The sequence below is a fragment of the Nomascus leucogenys genome, chromosome 13, assembly GCF_006542625.1.
Source record: "Nomascus leucogenys isolate Asia chromosome 13, Asia_NLE_v1, whole genome shotgun sequence".
NCBI classification, from domain to species: domain Eukaryota; kingdom Metazoa; phylum Chordata; class Mammalia; order Primates; family Hylobatidae; genus Nomascus; species Nomascus leucogenys.
This window is the reverse complement of record NC_044393.1, coordinates 37,741,807-37,758,780: the sequence shown is the minus strand read 5'-3', so window position 1 is coordinate 37,758,780 and position 16,974 is coordinate 37,741,807. Positions and strand designations below refer to the sequence as shown.

The 16,974-nt window shown below is 47.8% G+C and overlaps 1 protein-coding gene across 4 annotated transcripts in view; it reads left to right on the top strand.

Moving 5' to 3' along the window:
• Positions 1 to 8,341: 8,341 nt before the first annotated feature.
• SLC23A2 (solute carrier family 23 member 2) overlaps positions 8,342 to 16,974 on the top strand; it is a 152,032-nt gene continuing 143,399 nt past the window's right edge. For 2 of the 4 annotated variants that reach the window (XM_030825371.1, XM_030825375.1), the window contains exon 1: positions 8,370 to 8,457. The gene's annotated coding sequence lies outside the window, so the exon portion shown is untranslated. Of the gene's footprint in view, positions 8,458 to 16,974 lie in introns of all 4 variants that reach the window. The other 2 variants (XM_030825369.1, XM_030825370.1) reach the window with 2 other exon arrangements.

Sequence of the window (16,974 nt, the reverse complement as noted above, 5' to 3'; positions counted from 1 at the left end):
TCCTGACCTTGTGATCCGCCCGCCTCGGCCTCCCAAAGTGCTAGGATTATAGGCATGAGCCACCGCGCCCGGCCATATCCTCTTATATATCCCTCTATATATCCTGTTGGTTCTGTTTCTCTGGAGAACCTTGACTAATTCAGTTTCCAATTCTCCAGGACCCTGGGGGTTAATCCTGAGTTCTTTCCCTTCAAATTTCACCTCTCATCAGCGGGCAGCCCCTGTTGGTTTGGTGGAACAAGTGAAGTCATTGAGTACTAACTGAGTACTTCAGTACTAACCGAACTGAGTACTTACTGTGTGGTAGGCACCACATGAGGAGCTGGCATACAGAATTAAATAAACCAAGACCTCTGCCCTGGATGCACTGACAATTAGGGAGAGAAACAGAAAAACAACTCATTTCCATACATTTCATTCTAAATGCTGTGCTGCATGGAGGGAGTATACTTGTACCAGCCTAGGCACTCGGGGTGGTTCCAGGAGAGGCCAAGGTGGGACTTTCTGAGCAAGAATGATCCAGAGGACATTAAGGAGATCCAGGCAGTAGAAATGTGATGGCCTTGAGGAGCTTTTGCAGGGAAAACAGAAGTGGACATAGCCACACTCTCCTTGTCCCCAACACATTTTTTGAAGGGAGCAGGAGGAAGAAGAATCTGAGAAGAAAGAAAAAAATACAGTCAGAGAAGTAGAAGAACCAGTAGGAAATGCAGTCACAAAGTCAAAAGAAGAGAGATTATCCTGAGAGAATATAGCGGTGCCAAATGCCTCCAGAAAATTCAGTAAGATGCATATGTAAAAGATTCCCTGGATTGTGCAATTTTGAGGGCATGGCTAATTTACCTGGGCAGTTTCAGAGGAATACAAGAATGCATGCAGCCCAGATTGCCTGGGGGTAAAGGGAGGAAGGAAGTGAGGAGGAGGAAACAAATACTGTAAGTGGCTTTTTTGAGAAGCTGAGCTGAGAAGGGGAGATGATTGCGGGAACTGGGAGGATGTACACTTTCCAAAGACAAGGGTGGTAGGGCCAAGCGTGGTGACTCATGTCTGCAGTCCCAGCACTTTGGGAGGCCGAGGCGGGAGGGTCACTTGATCCCAGGAGTTCGAGACCAGCCTGGGCAACATACTCATCTTAAGAAAAAATAAAGAAAGGGAGGTCAGCATTGAAATATGGAGGATGCCCAAAGGAGGGGTCTTCAGTACTCGAGGCTGGGAAGAGAGGTCCCTCATGGGAAAGTGGGGTTATGGATAAGGGGAGGTGGGGGATGAGGGAATGCCCCTCTCGTGACCAGTTGCCAAAAATCAGGAAGCAAGGTTATTTGCTGGGAGTAGGGGAGACTGGTTAGGTAAGGAATTTGGGGTCATTCGAGGGTAAGAGGTTACTTCCATTGGCTGGGCTTCAGATCTGCTGGGGCTGCAGAGTGAACTGGGGTGGAGGAGGCAGAAGCAAACCATGCTTCTTTGAGCCCCTTGGGCATAGATCCATGCCCACCAGTGTGCTTTCGTGTCAGACAGATTCCAGAACTAACATTCTGAGTTCAGGGTGTGTGCATTTAAATGCTCTCTTTTTTCAAGGGATAGAGGGTTGCAGGGGAGACAAGGTCTCACTCTGTTGCCCAGGCTGGAGTGGCACTTAATGCCACTAAGTTGTACACTTAAAGTGGTTAAAAAGGTAAATTTTGGCTGGGTGTGGTGGCTCACACCTGTAATCCCAGCACTTTGGGAGGCCAAGGCAGGTGGATCACCTGAGGTCAGGAGTTCGAGAACAGCCTAACCCACATGGTGAAACCCGGTCTCTACTAAAAATACAAAAATTAGCCAGGCGTGGTGGCACATGCCTGGAATCCCAGCTACTCAGGAGGCTGAGGCAGGAGAATCGCCTGAACCCAGGAGGCAGAAGTTGCAGTGAGCCAAAATCATGCCATTGCACTCTAGCCTGGGCAACAAGAGCAAAACTCTGTCTCAAAAAAAAAAAAAAAGTTGATTTTGTTATACGTATATTTTATCACAACGAAAAAAGGAATGAAATATTGAAGCATGCTACAATGTTGTTGAACCTTGAAAACGTGGTAAGTGAAAGAAGCCAGTCACAAAAGACCACATATTATTATATAATTCATATAATTCCATTTATACTAAATGTTCAGAATAGTCAAATCCATAGAAAGAGAGTGAAGATTAGTGGTTGCCAGGGGCTGGGGGAAGAGGAGAAATAGGAAATGACTGCTAATAGATATGGAGTTTCTTTTAGGAGTGATAAAAATGTTCTAAAATTAGTGGTAATTGTTGTACAGCTTTGTGAACATACTGAAAACCACCAAATTGTATACTTTACAATTGTTTGCTTTTTTTGTTTGTTTTTGACACTGAGTCTTGCTCTATTGCCCAGGTTGGTGTGCAGTGCTGCGATTTCAGCTCACTGCAACCTCTGCCTCCCAGGTTCAAGCGATTTTCCTGCCCCAGCCTCCCAAGTAGCCGGGACTACATGTGTTTGTCACCATGCCCGGCTAATTTTTGTAGTTTTAGCAGAGACAGGGTTTCACTATGTTGATCAAGTTGGTCTCCAACTCCTGACCTCAAGTGATCCACCTGCGTCAGCCTCCCAGAGTGCTAGGATTATAGGTGTGAGCCACCAGGTGTGGCCACAATTGTTTACTTTAAATGATATATTCCAAAATGTATACCTTAAAATGGAATATTGTGGGTACATGAATTATATTTCAAAAAAAAAAAAAAAAAAGCAAGCCTGGGGGTGGAGTGGGGAGAAGGCTACATGGTATACGTGCTATACAGTGCCTATCTCACAGATCATTCAGCCATTCCCTGATCGATGGATGTTTAGGTTGTTTTCAGGTTTTTTGTTTTTGTTTTGCTACTTGAAACAATGCTTCAATGCACATCATTGAACATGCACACACACACACACAGACACACACACACACACGTCATTTCAGGCAGGTCTTGGTCCTGCCATGCCGCCCTAGATCTGTTATGTCCTAGTATGAGACAGATGTAGAAAGTGTGAATTCTGCTGACATCAAGAGATGGTGCAGGCTAGGAGTGGTGGCTCACTCCTATAATCCCAGCACTTTGGGAGGCCAGCGCAGGTGGATCACTTGAGGCCAGGAGTTTGAGACCAGCCTGGCCAACATGGTGAAACCCTGTCTCTACTAAAAATACAGAATTAGTGGGGGGTGGTGGCAAACATCTCTAATCCCAGCTATTTGGGAGGCTGAGGCAGGAGAATTGCTTGAGCCAAGATTGCACCACTGCACTCCAGCCTGGGCAACAGAGCAAGACTCTATCTCAAAATAAATAAATAAATAAATAAATAAATAAATAAAAATGGCTTTTACAAATGAATATTTGCCATCAATTTGATGATAGTAAAGACTAACTTTGAACCCCAAGTAAGCAAAATCTTATTTTCCCCACCCCCCAGATTCTATTATTTTCATTAGTAGACCTGTATTATAAAAATATTATGCTCAATATGGCTGGGCGTGGTGGCTTACACCTGTAATCCCAGCACTTTGGGAGGCCAAGGCAGATGGATCACGAGGTCAGGAGTTCAATACCAGCCTGGCCAAGATGGTGAAACCCCATCTCTACTAAAAATACAAAAAATTAGCCGGGCGCGGTGGCAGGCACCTGTAATCCCAGCTACTCGGGAGGCTGAGGCAGGAGAACCGCTTGAACTCAGAGGGCGGAGATTGCAATGAGCCAAGATCGCACCATTGCACTCCAGCCTGGGCGACAGAGTGAGACTCCATCTCAAAAAACAAAACAACAACAACAAAAAGATGCTCAATCATTATTATACTTTGAATTTCATCAATAAGAAATCTGTGGAAATTTGTTTTCTATCATTATATAAGCACTGTCACTTTTTTTTTTTTTTTTGAGACGGAGTTTTGCTCTTGTTGCCCAGGCTGGAGTGCAATGGCGCGATCTCAGCTCTCTGCAACCTCCACCTCCCACGTTCAAGTGATTCTCCTGCCTCAGCCTCCCAAGTAGCTGGGACTACAGGCATGCGCCACCACATCCAGCTAATTTTGTATTTTTAGTAGAGACGGGGTTCACCATGTTGGTCAGGCTGGTCTCGAACTCCTGACCTGAAGTGATCCACCCATCTCAGCCTCCCAAAGTGCTGGGATTACAGGCGTGAGCCACTGCACCCAGCCCCTATCATTATATAAGTACTGTACCTACATAATGTCATCAATTTTACCTCTTGGCCCACAAAACCTAAAACATTTATTATCTAGCTCTTTCCAGAAAAAGTTTGCCCCAGGTCTAGACTCCAGAGAGATGTCGAAAATAACATTGAAAAGTACTGTATGAAGATGGAATAGCCCCAAGCTACAATTACCTCTCAAAAATAACACAGCCTGGAAATGACTGAAATTTCAATCAAATTAACCAGGTCATGAAACGTTCTTGATATATTCTGCTGATTTAGTTTAGAGAAGTTAAGGGAGGAGGAAAAAAAAACCTTGTTTGTATGAGCTGTAATAGAAAGGAAGATGAATGGAAAATAAAAGGAAAAGGAACTGAAGAGGAAAAATTTGATGTATTTTTTTTAATTGATGATAATGGTAAAAATAATTATATAAAAAAAGACATCGAACACCTACATAGTCATGCACTGAATAAGCACTTTATATACATTTAATCCTTGTAAGACCTTGAAAGACAGAAGTCAGAGCTATCTGCTGATACCAAAGCCGGTTTGTCAGCAGTAAAATCTCCAAAAAAAAAGAAGAAAAAGAAGCCGAGATTAGAGATTAAGGGCCTTGAATGCTACACTTGGAAAGGTTTATTCTTTCTTTATTTTAGCTATTAAACTTTTATTTATTTATTTATTTATTTTTTGAGACAGAGTTCACTCTTGTTGCCCAGGCTGGAGTGCAATGGCACGATCTCGGCTCACCGCAACCTCCGCCCCCCGGGTTCAAGTGCTTCTCCTGCCTCAACCTCCCAAGTAGCTGGGATTACAGGCATGCACCACCATGCCCGGCTAATTTTGTATTTTTAGTAGAGACAGGGTTTCTCCATGTTGGTCAGGCTGCTCTCGAACTCCCGACCTCAGGTGATCCGCCCGCCTCAGCCTCCCAAAGTTCTGGGATTACAGACGTGAGCCACCGTGCCCGGCCTAAACTTTTATTTAATTAATTAATTTATTTATTCAGAGATGGGGTCTCTCCATGTTGCCTAGTGTGGTCTCAAACTCCTGGCAAAGGCGATCCTCCTGCTTTGGTCTCCCAAAAAGCTGGGATTACAGGTGTGAACCACTGTGCCTGGTCTCCAATTATCGTTTTGACTGGGAGGCCCTGAAGGATTTTCAGAAAAGGTTTGAGATTATCAGTCCTGTGGTCTGGGATGATAACAAGGATAGTTTTGGGAGATTACTCTTGAGTCCAACAGGCCAGAGAGAAACTTTTTCGATGGTTAACAGTCCAAGAAAGAGCCAGTGAGGGTCAGTACCTGTGTTGGATGAGAAGAGAATTTCAGAAATACTTCCCAGCTTGACCATAGGTGACAGAGTGGACATGTAGGCTGTGGGGCAAGGACTCAAAGACCAGATCGAAGTTTCTGGTAGCAAAATGAGAGAACTCAGATAAGAAGCCAGTTTATGGGAGAAAATAATGCGTCAATAGTGGAGATTATTTGCAATTCCTGGAGAATATTCAGGGCAGGTTGTTGAAGGGACAATTGGAAATGTGTCTACAAGTTCAGAAAGATGTCTGTCTTGTCTAGGGAGAGAGGTTTGGGAACCACGAGGAGATGGCTGACCTTCAGATGGCGTTAGAGAAGGAGAGGGCAGGGGAGAAGGAGATATGAGGGAAAACTAACATTTCTAGACTGGAGTCTGAGAAACTCACATCACTGAGAGGGAAGGCGGCTGTATGGGTAGTTAGCGAGAAACAGTGGTATTATCACAAGAATAGAGTTTCAAGTGAGAAGTCAATGGACTGTTACAGAGCCATCAAAGAAGAAAAGGACTGTAAACGTGTAATTGGTTTTGGCAATTAGAAGGTCACAGATGACATCTGATAAAACAGGGAGGGACAGTGCCTGAGGCGTGACGGCGGGGGAGGTTGGGGAGAGGAAGGCAGGCAGGATGGCTGGGGAGACTGGGACTATGGAAGGTTTTTCAGGATAGAGAAGAATCGTAAATGCCTAGAGAGGGAGAGGGAGACACTGAAGATTCCACAGTTCATGGAATAACTATGGGGAGGGGATAGACTTAAAAGCTCAGGGGGTCTTGACCCTGGAAGTTCCCTTCCCTTCTAATCAGGAGACTCCACATTCCTTGCTAAGCAAACACATCGTATTAAAAAAAAAAAAAGGTTGGCTGGAATACGCTCTATGCTCTCACTGGTGTAGAATGATGGTTACGGGGCAATGCCTGAGTTTTTCTCTGGGTGCTGGTCACAGCATCTTTGTTGTTGTTTTTTTGTTTGTTTGTTTGTTTTGTTTTTGAGACGGAGTCTCGCTCTGTCGCCCAGGCTGGAGTGCGGTGGCGCGATGTCGGCTCACTGCAAGCTCCACCTCCCGGGTTCACGCCATTCTCCTGCCTCAGCCTCCCGAGTAGCTGGGACTACAGGCGCCCGCCACCACGCCCGGCTAATTTTTTTGTATTTTTAGTAGAGACAGGGTTTCACCGTGTTAGCCAGGATGGTGTCAATCTCCTGACCTCGTGATCCGCCCGCCTCGGTCTCCCAAAGTGCTGGGATTACAGGCTTGAGCCACCGCGCCCAGCCGCATCTTTGTTTTTTATTTTCTCCATCTTCAATGGGGATCAAAACATTCGACATTCCAGTGTATATTGAATTTTGCAATCCAACACTTTCTTTTCCCTACTTACTGAATCCCAGTAGGAGTTGTGAACTTCAAATATCTGAGACAGGTCTCAGTCAATTTAGAAGGTTCATTTTGCCAAGGTTAAGGATGCGCGCCCGTGACTCATAAAACCAAGCTTAGCTGGACCTGGTGGTGTGTTCCTGTCATCCCAGCTTTAGGGGGCCAAGGTTGGGGGATTCCTTGAGCCTGGAAGGTTGATGCTGCAGCCTTGATTGTGCCATTGCACTCCAGCCTGGGTGACAGAGTGAGACCTTGTCTCTAAAAAATTAAATATAAGCAAATAAAAATGCAGTTATTAGATAAATGGGAAGACACATTGTCAAGACACAGACCACACTTGCCTATTTCATAAAATTCCTTTAGTTGCTGCTCCCCCAACTGCATTGGTATGTGTGATGTCACTTTCTAAAACTGTGTAAAACACATAAATAATTGTGATTATAAAATCAATTTCTCCATGTGAGGTCAGACACCGTCTACAATTCTGTTTCTCAAGAGTTGCCCGGGAACTAGTACATTATCATTCAGTTAGTAAAACAACCATGACAATGGTTTCAAGATGGAAGGTGTTAAGAAAGTACTAATTATTAGAACATTTAAAAAAATGTATTCAGATTTCAGCAGTGGCTCAATACGTGTGGTCCCCAGACCAGTAGCATCAGCGTCACCTGGGAATTTGCCAGAAATGCAGATTCTGGAGCCTCACGCCAGACCTCCAGCCTTAGCAGCTCTGGGGGTGGGGCCCAGCCATCTGCATCTTAATGAAGTCCTCAAAGTGAGGCTGCCCAGCTCTAAGACCGAGGGCCAGGGATTTACACTTGGCCTTTCTGCTTAGAGGTCCAAGAACCTCACCCGGGGGCATCACCTGGGGACAATTTAGAAGTGCAGACTTTCGGGCTGCACCCCAGAGCCACTGAATGTGAACCTGCCCCTAGCCTAACACGACTCCCAGGGAATTCAAGTCTGAAAAGCCTTGGTCTGTATTACCATCTCTGCATGAGGTAAGGAGGACTTCTTCTCCAGTTAAGTTAAAAAACGTGGCTACCTAAGTGGAGAAGCAGTGAAATTGTTTTAAAACATCCAACCCACTGAGCCCAATGCACCACAAACTGCCTGATTATCACGCTCGAGCAATGACAGGGCTCGGTGGCAAGCGGGGTAAAAAGGGGGGACCTGGACCAGGACACTCAGGGACCAGCGCTCTGCTTGCCAGGTGGGTCCCCAGGAGCAGGTGTGACTGGTGGGAAGGGTCGCGAAGGGGGGCGATCTTTCTGCACAGGGGAGGGAAATGAAAGGAACGGGAAGGGGACGGCTGGGTGCGAGGCCCGGGATGTTCCGGGGAGCGCTGCCGGGTGCCAGGGGGCAGCCCCACCCCGGGGAGAGGCCCGAGGGCAGGGGTCGGGGGCGGGGAGGGAGGTGGGCCCCAGACCGGCGCGGGGGCGGGCGGCCCCGCTGCACCCCGCCCCCGGCCCGCCCCTCCGCGGCGCCATTTTGCAGGCGGCTGTCGCGGGGACCGGAGGCGGCGGCGGCAGCAGGCACTGCGGCGCCAAGGCGCGGCGGCAGGACGGGAACCACGCGAGCTGCAGCCAGGTGAGAGCCGGGCCGCCGCGCCCCCTGCCCGGCCTGCGGGCCGCACCTGCCGGCGGGGCCGCGAGGTGCCCGCCGCGCCCACGAGGCCGGCCTGGCACGGCCCCCGCGCGCTGTCACCCACCGGCCCCGCGGCGCGGCCTGCGCGCCCCCACCCCGACCCGTCTCCCAGGACCCCGCGCCCGCCGGCCACCCTGGCCCCGGGGCCCAAGGTGCCTGGCGGCCCTCAGCTCCTGCCTGTCTGCCGGCCGGGCCGGGCCGGGCCCCCGGGGTACCCACCCCTGCCCGCCGCGGGAGCCACAGCGCGCTCGGGCCCTCAGGCCGCGCAGCGGGGAGGCAAACGGGGCGCCCCCAGAGCCCCACTGGCTGCCGCCGCCTCCTCCCGGGCTCTGCGCCCGCGCGTCCTGGGGTCGCTTCCCTCGCCCCTCCCCAGGTGGTGCACACGGGCATCGTCTCGCCTCCTGGAATTCAGGGGCATCAGGAGGGGCGGCAAGAGGGTGCCTTTTACATTCTTGCTTTCTTGCCTTCTACAAAGACTGCGCGAAGTAATTTTAGAAGCAGCTCCTCCGACCCCGGGGCCTTTCTGGCCTGTTCCCCGGGGGTCGCGAGTCCCCCTCCTTGCCACCTTTCGGGGGAAAAAAAATGACATTTCGAGTGTGACTACTTTAAGGCGCAGGATTTTCTCCTTCGTTTGGTCCTAGATGCCCCCCCTTGGATGGGTGGCTGATAGGATGTCGGCCTGCTGGCTGGGGGTTTAAGCGTGACTGATGGGAAATTATCGATTGTCAGGGCAAAGGGTAAATGAGGGCAACTGCAGGTGGAAGAAAGTCACCCATAAGGGCTTTCTGGGTCTGCAGCGTTTGTAGTAGGTGCCACTTCTATTCTTGCAGTGCTGGGAGACGGGCGGGGTGAGATGCAGTCCCTGCTGACAACTGGGTCATCTGCGCGCAGAGAAGGCCCCGGGATGTGCGAGGACATGGGACCGGGAGTCCGGAGGCAGTCTGGTTTGAGCTGTCACTAATTGGCCATGTGACCTCCCTCAGTCGGCTTCGTCTTCTCTGAAGCAAAAGGCTGGAATTGGGGTGGCTGGAGCATTTTTATGTTTTTGTATTTGAATGCTGTTGGGTTTGGGCCTCACCATTTCTGGTTGTCTACACCTGCTTTTTTCACCGTTGCAGGTGACGTTGCCTGCCTCCCCTGAAGGTGTTTGAACCTGGTGAGATTTATAAAGGGCCCTTTCAGCCCCCAAAATCAGAATTCTGTGCTGGGTTATGGTTGGTTCTATCAGGGTCACTTATGAACGTATTACTACTGTTCTCTTTTCATTCATCCCCAATTTAATAGCTTTTGGGCACCGGTGGGTGTGCCCAGTGTAAGCTCTCATGGCACACCTGCTAGTTAAAGGGAGGCAGCAGGTGTGTCCAGCCTGTTCCATGTGACATCCTGAGCATGAGGTATCTGCTTTCTAGGCTATTTCCTTTGCCAAAATGGCAACCAGCTTCTTTCTTTTAATACCAGGGCATTTCTCTTTTGGTTTCTTTGCTTAGAGTGGAGGGTGATTTTTTAAGACAGTAGGTATTTCAGGAACTTTTTATGTTGACAGTTTTTTTAGATGGTTGTCTGGCAGTTGTATTCTCTGACTGTGGCACGGTCAATTAAGTCAATTAAGTTTAAACATCTGTTGACATGTTTAAAAAATGCCTATTGAAGTACCTGGGCCGGATGTTGTGGTTCACATCTGTAATCCCAGCACTTTGGGAGGCTGAGGTGGGAGGATTGTTTGAGGCCAGGAGTTCAAGACCAGCCTAGGCAACATAGCAAGACTCCTGTTTCTATAAAAAAAAAAAAAAATAGCTGAGTGTGGCGGCCAGCTTAAAAAAAACCAGTACCTGGCTAGAAAAATGTAGATGGTTTTGCTAGGTTTCATGCCATACTATCTATCTCATTGATGGAGCAAACTCTAGTCTATGTAGCATTGCAGAAGTGAGTCATATGTCCCGAGGCAGGCAAGCACATGTAGCCACCCATTGAGTAGTCTGTCCATCTGTGTCTGCCCATCCATCCATCCACTTGGTGACCAGGTTCTGTTGAACAGATCGTTGTTGACTAAACTGTGTCTTTTGCCCTCACAGAGCCTAGGGTCTAGTTTGTAGGGTGTTTGAATCCCGAATTGGCTATTGTTGTCCTCTTCAGTGTCTCTAAAGACAAACCAGGGATCTTTTTGGAGACCTATTTTCTGGTACCACTGGTAGCTTGAGGAATTTTCCCATTTTGATTAAGGTAATTAAAAGCAGTAGGCCGGGGCTGGGCATGGTGGCTCATGCCTGTAATCCCAGCACTTTGAGAGGATGAGGCGGGCAGGTCGCTTGAGCTCAGGAGTTCGAGACCAGCCTGGCCACCATGGTGAAACCTCGTCTCTACTAAAAGTACAAAAATTAGCCGGGCATGGTGGCGCATGCCTTTATTTCCGGCTACGCAGGAGGCTGAGCCAGGAGAATCGCTTGAACCTGGGAGGTGGAGTTTGCAGTGAGTCGAGATCGTGCCACTGTACTCCAGCCTGGGTGACAGAGTGAGACTGTCTCCTAAAAAAAAAAAAAGGTCAACAGTAATAATTTGAAATTATATTGTGCTTTGTACATGTAAATTGAAACTTTTTAAAAACGTATTTATATTTAATCCTCTTAGGCTTTTTAAATTTAAACATCTTACAGTCCTTCCTGACGTGTTTCCTGGCCTTGCCCATAAAACTCTCACACACCAGTCTGTTGGTTCCCAGTGCCCAGTAACCTCATTAATTCATTTTCATGCCCTGCTATTCCTCCAGTTGTTCTCTGGGCTTGCTTTTATTCTTTCTGTAGGGAACCATCCTCCTCCAGGTTAAGCTGTGCGTTGCAGCCTCTAGGTTGAAACGAGCCCTTTGTGCACTATGCTGTTCTTCCCATTTTCTCTCTGGCTTTGTTATTTTGAACCTGTTATTTTGTCACAGGTTCTAGGTTCTCGGCTGTCCTGTAATTGAGGTCTGCTTTCAGCTTGCACCTTTCATAGGCCTTTCATGCATTTATTACATTTGAATGCCTGATCTGTGCTGGGTAATATTCTTGGTGCTCGGGATGCTGCAGGGAGATTCCCAGCCCACATGGAGCCCACATTGTAGGGAGGTGGACAACGAGAGCTGGCGCTGTGAAGAGGAATCTGACAAGGCTTGGGGGATTAAGTGTGGGGATGGGAGTTGATATTTTTGGAAGGGTAGACAGGGAGGAAGGTATATTAGTCTGCTAACACTGCCATAACAAAAATAGCACAGTGTGGGTGGCTTAAACAACGGAAATTTATTTCTTATAATTCTGGAGTCTGGGAAGTCCAAGGTCAAGGTTCTGGCCTCTTTAGTTTCTGGTGAGGGTTTTCTTCCTGGCTTGTAGGTGGCCATCCTCTTGATGAGTCCTCACATGGCCTTTTCTCGGTGCCATTTATCTCTTTCTGTTCAAGCACTGTTGGTCACGCCTGTAATCCCAGCACTTTGGGAGGCTGAGGCAGGAGGATCACTTGAGACCAGTCTAGGCAACATGGTAAGACTCTGTCTCTACAAAATAAATAAATAAATAAATAAATAAAAAATAAAAAATTCACTGGACGTGATGGTAGTGCCTGTAGTCCCAGCTACTCAGGAGGCTGAGGTGGGAGGATTGCTTGAGCCCAAGAGGTTGAGGCTGCAGTGAGCCATGATTGTGCCACTGCACACCAGCCTGGGTGACAAAGCTACTTTGTTTAAAAAAAATAAAGTTTTCCTATTGGATCAGGGCCCCATCCTTAAGAACTCTTTTAAACTCGGTTACCTCCTAAAGGCTCTATCTCTAAATACAGCCACATTGTGGGGGTAGGGCTTCAACACAATGAATTCTTTCGATGGTGGTGGGGGATACAGTTGAATTCATCTTTGACTAAAGATGTGAAGGGAGTGAGGCATGTGTAGATCTGGGAGAAAGATCTTCTGAGGGGAGGAAACAGCAGATGCAAAGGCCCTGAGGCAGGAGGAGGGGAGAATTTGGTCTTGAGGTCAGAGAAACCATGGGGGTCAGATCATGTAAGGCCATGCGGACCGCTGTAAGGCTGGTAGATTTTACCTCGAGGGTGGTAAAAGCCACTGGAGGGTTTTGGAGTAAAGAAGGGAGGTGGACTGATCTAGCTTTTAGCAAGCACACTCTAGGCATTGCTGCGTGAGACAGACTGAAGGCAGGACAGCAATGAGACCAGCCAGATGGCTAGTGCAGGGCTGAGGGGAGACTAGTGGGATTTCAAGGTGAGGTTGAGATTTGCTGATGAACCAGAAAGAAAACTGAGGAGGACTCCGAGGTTCTGGTCTTAGCACCTAGAAAGAAAGTGGCCATTAACTGAGATGCTGGAGGAGCTGGTTTAGGCCATGTTAAGTTGTGATGCCAACCCAGCATACCCAAATGCAGCAGAAAAGCAAGGGTGTAGATTTTTGGGGGAGGTCATCCTCAATGGAAATATAAATCTTGGGAGCTTCTCATTGTCCTTTGTCCCAATTTTCGACTTTGACCTCAGGTGACCTCAGCCAAGTCCGTGACCTCAGATCTAGGCGTCTCTAAGGCCCTCTATGGAAATTCCATCCTTAAAGGAGAGTGGTTTTCTCTGGTCAGTGATCAGGAAAATCTTCACTCATGAGTTTTTTTTTTTGTTTGTTTGTTTGTTTGTTTTTTTTTTTGAGACGGAATGGAGTGCAGTTGTGTGATCTCGGCTCACTGCACCTTCTGCCTCCCGGGTTCAAGCGATTCTCCTGCCTCAGCCTCCCAAGTAGCTGGGATTATGGGTGCATACCACTGTACCTGGCTAATTTTTGTATTTTTAGTAGAGATGGAGTTTCACCATGTTGGCCAGGCTGGTCTTGAACTCCTGACCTCATGATCCGCCCACCTCGGCCTCCCAAAGTGCTGGGATTACAGGCGTGAGCCACCGCGCCTGGCCCACTCATGAGTTTTGCCCACTCATGAGTTTTGCTCAAAGCAGCTGATGGCTCAGGCTTCCTTCCCAAAGGCATCATCTCATTGAGCACCTGGTGGAGGTCATCCATCTATGTGTGTAACTCTTACAGAGTTGAATCCCTCTATCTTCTAAGTTGAATGGAAGTGCAGTTTGATAAGGTGCACTTCTCTGTTGGACCCTTTCCAGGCAATAGAAGGGACCCTAGAAAGACAAGAGAGCCCCACGTGATAGGGCCAAGGAAACAGTGATGGTGCCCATAGGTATCGATTATGTATTGGGCACTTGAGGTTATTATTGCTAGTCCTAGCAACTGGCAGGCAAGGTGGCTTCTGGGCCTCCTTCATTTATTGATGAAGTCTTGGGTAACTTCTGTAAGTTAATTCCTGAGTCTTGAATTCTGTTCCATTAAACACTGTAGAACACTATTCCCACTCTCATCTGAAACTCAGGGTTTCTAAGTTCTCGTTAGTATAGAAGAGGGCGGAGGAGCCAGTGTCAGTTGAGTGCCAGGGAGCTCTGCCCAGCACTCCTGTGTTCTTTCACATCGATCAGTCTCTGCAGCCCTGTGGGCTGGGCATTAACGCTTTTCATCCTACAGCTGAGGATGCTGAGGTGTGGCAGGAGGGCAGCTCCTTGCCTAGGGTCTTAGCGCTGCCAAGTAGAGTCAGGATTTGACCCTAGGCCGGTCAGTTGCCAAGCTCGAAGTTAGACTCTAATCATGCTGTGTTCCAGGATGACTTTTGGGGACTTGGGATAGAAAGTAGGGTTAGGCTACAGAAGGTGGGAATGAAATTCCAGATCGAGGGATCAGTGTGAGCAAAGGGTGGAGCGGGAGAGGCATGTGACTGGGAGAGGGTAACTGAGTTAGGATAGTTGGAAGGATGCTGAGGATGTGATGGGGGTCAGGTGGAGAGGTCCTTTGATACCGTATTATGGGACTTGAATCTTTGTCTGGAAAGACACGGGGAGATTCCCAGAAGGGGAGTGACTTGTTCAGATGTGCATTTTAGAAAATTTTGGGGTGGAGTAAAGGGTGCACTGAGAGGAGGCTGAGGCTGAATGGGAGCAGGACCGTCTCCTCTCGCTCCTGCCTTGTTTGCCTGTGGTTCATTCCTGGCTACAGTGTTTGCCTTTATGCACCCTAGCTTGGATTCTTTCTGTCAATACCCTTGTTTGTTCCTGTAGGAATCTTCTACCCACCACCTCAACGCTCACACATTTTTTCCCCCCACTGGCTTTCCTTTGTTCAAGTGACTATATACATACCCCCAGCTCCATTTAATTAAATTTGAATAAGCTTTTTCATTCTGGACCATCATTTCATCTCAGAGTTCTTGGCTTTGTGACTCTGAGGTCTTCTCCACCCTGCTTCAGACCAAAAGCACTGCTGTGTCCTCAGTCTTCATGGAGGAAACACAATTTCTTTCTTTCTCCCTTCCCTTCCCTTCCCTTCCCTTCCCTTCCCTTCCCTTCCCTTCCCTTCCCTTCCCTTCCCTTCCCTTCCCTCCCTCCCCTCCCCTCCCCTCCCCTCCCCTTCCCTCCCCTTCCCTCCCCTTCCCTTCTTCTTTCCTTCCTTCCTCCCTCCCTCCCTCCCTTCCTTCCTTTTCTTTCTTTCGAGTTTTGCTCTTGTTGCCCAGGCTACAGTGCAATGGTGCGATCTTGGCTCACTGCAACCTCCACCTCCTGGGTTCAAGTGATTCTCCTGCCTCAGCCTCCTGAGTAGTTGGGATTATGGTCACTGCAACCGCGCCTGGCTAATTTTTGTATTTTCATATTTTTTTTTTTTTTTTTGGGGATGGAATCTTGCTCTGTCGCCCAGGCTGGAGTGCAGTGGCACGATATCGGCTCACTGAAACCTCCGCCTCGTGGGTTCAAGCGATTCTTCTGCCTCAGCCTCCTGAGTAGCTACGCCTGGCTAATTTTCATATTTTTAGTAGAGACGGGGTTTCACCATATTGTTCAGGCTGGTCTCGAACTCCTGACCTCGTGATCCACCTGCCTCAGCCTCCCAAAGTGCTGAGGTTACAGGTGTGAGCCACCGCACCTGGCCAACACAATTTCTTAGACATTCTACTTTAGATGGGATTTCAGCCTCAAATTTGGTTTGGCTTTATTGACTCCTCTCCAGGGCTGGCTAAAATCATTTCCTGTCTCCAAAGGCAAATCACCTAGCTGGGGGCTAACTACAACACCTTCCTTGTCAAACATGGCTCTCATTCTGAAGATCTAGGGTGGGCCCCGAAAATGTGCATTTCTCACAAGTTTTCAGGTGACAGGGATGTTGCTGGTGGAGGCATCACCAGCATCTGGATTTGTAAATAAGGTTTAATTGCAACACAGCCAAGCTCACTCAAGAGACCATGTAACTCTGGCCCTTTATAGACCCTTTATAGAAAAAATTTGGTGATCCTGCTTCACAGTAAGGTATATGTGGTCAGTGCTGAGAATTTTCTGTTGAATTCATGTATCTATATTTTTTGAGACAGGGTCTCACTCTGTCACCCAGGCTGGAGTGTAGTGGTGAGATCTCTGCTCACTTGCAGCTTCTGCCTCCCAGGCTCAAGAGATCCTCCCACTTCAGCCTCTTGAGTAGCTGGGACTACAGGCGTGCACCACTACACCCAACTAATTGTTGTATTTTTTTGTAGAGACAGGTTTCACTATGTTTTTAGAGCTGGGGGTCTCCTGTGTTGTCCAGGATGGTCTCGAACTCCTAAAGTTCTGGGATTACAGCCGCGAGCCACTGTTCCCAGGCCAAGTTTGTATATTTCTTATCAAGAGCTTTTTTGATATTTATATTTATAGACATTGCTTCACAAAGTTTTCCACAGATGCATGATATGGGGGAATGTATGCATATTTAAAAGTGTTTGGAATATAACAAGCATGACACTTCTTTTAAGTCTCTTCTGTTTTATCTAAAATTAATGTGAATTTCTCATTCTGTTTCAGAAACATCAGTGCTTGTTTTAATATAAAACATTTTTCTTCCATATTCTTTGAGTAAAGTTAGTGCTACTAGATAACGTTGTTTTTGATCTTGACCTGCTTGAGAAACACGTACAGGTTGAGTATCCCTTCTCTGTAGTGCTTATGACTAGAAAGTGTTTTGGATTTTGGGTTTCTTTTTTTCTTTTTTTTTTTTTTTTTTTGGATTTTGGCATATTTGCACTATACTTACCAGTTGAACATTCCTAATTTGTTAATCTGAAATTCAGAATGCTTCAGTAAGCGTTTTCTTTTTCTTTTTTTTTTGAGACGGAGTCTCGCTTTGTCGCCCATGCTGGAGTGCAGTGGTGCGCCCAGGCTGGAGTGTAGTGGCGTGATCTCAGCTCACTGCAAGCTCCACCTCCCAGGTTCACGCCATTCTGTTGCCTCAGCCTCCCTAGGAGCTGGGACTGCAGGCGCCCGCTACCACGCCCGGCTAATTTATTTTTTTGTATTTTTAGTAGAGACGGGGTTTCACTGTGTTAGCCAGGATGGTCTCTATCTCCTGACCTCGTGATCCACCTGCCTCGG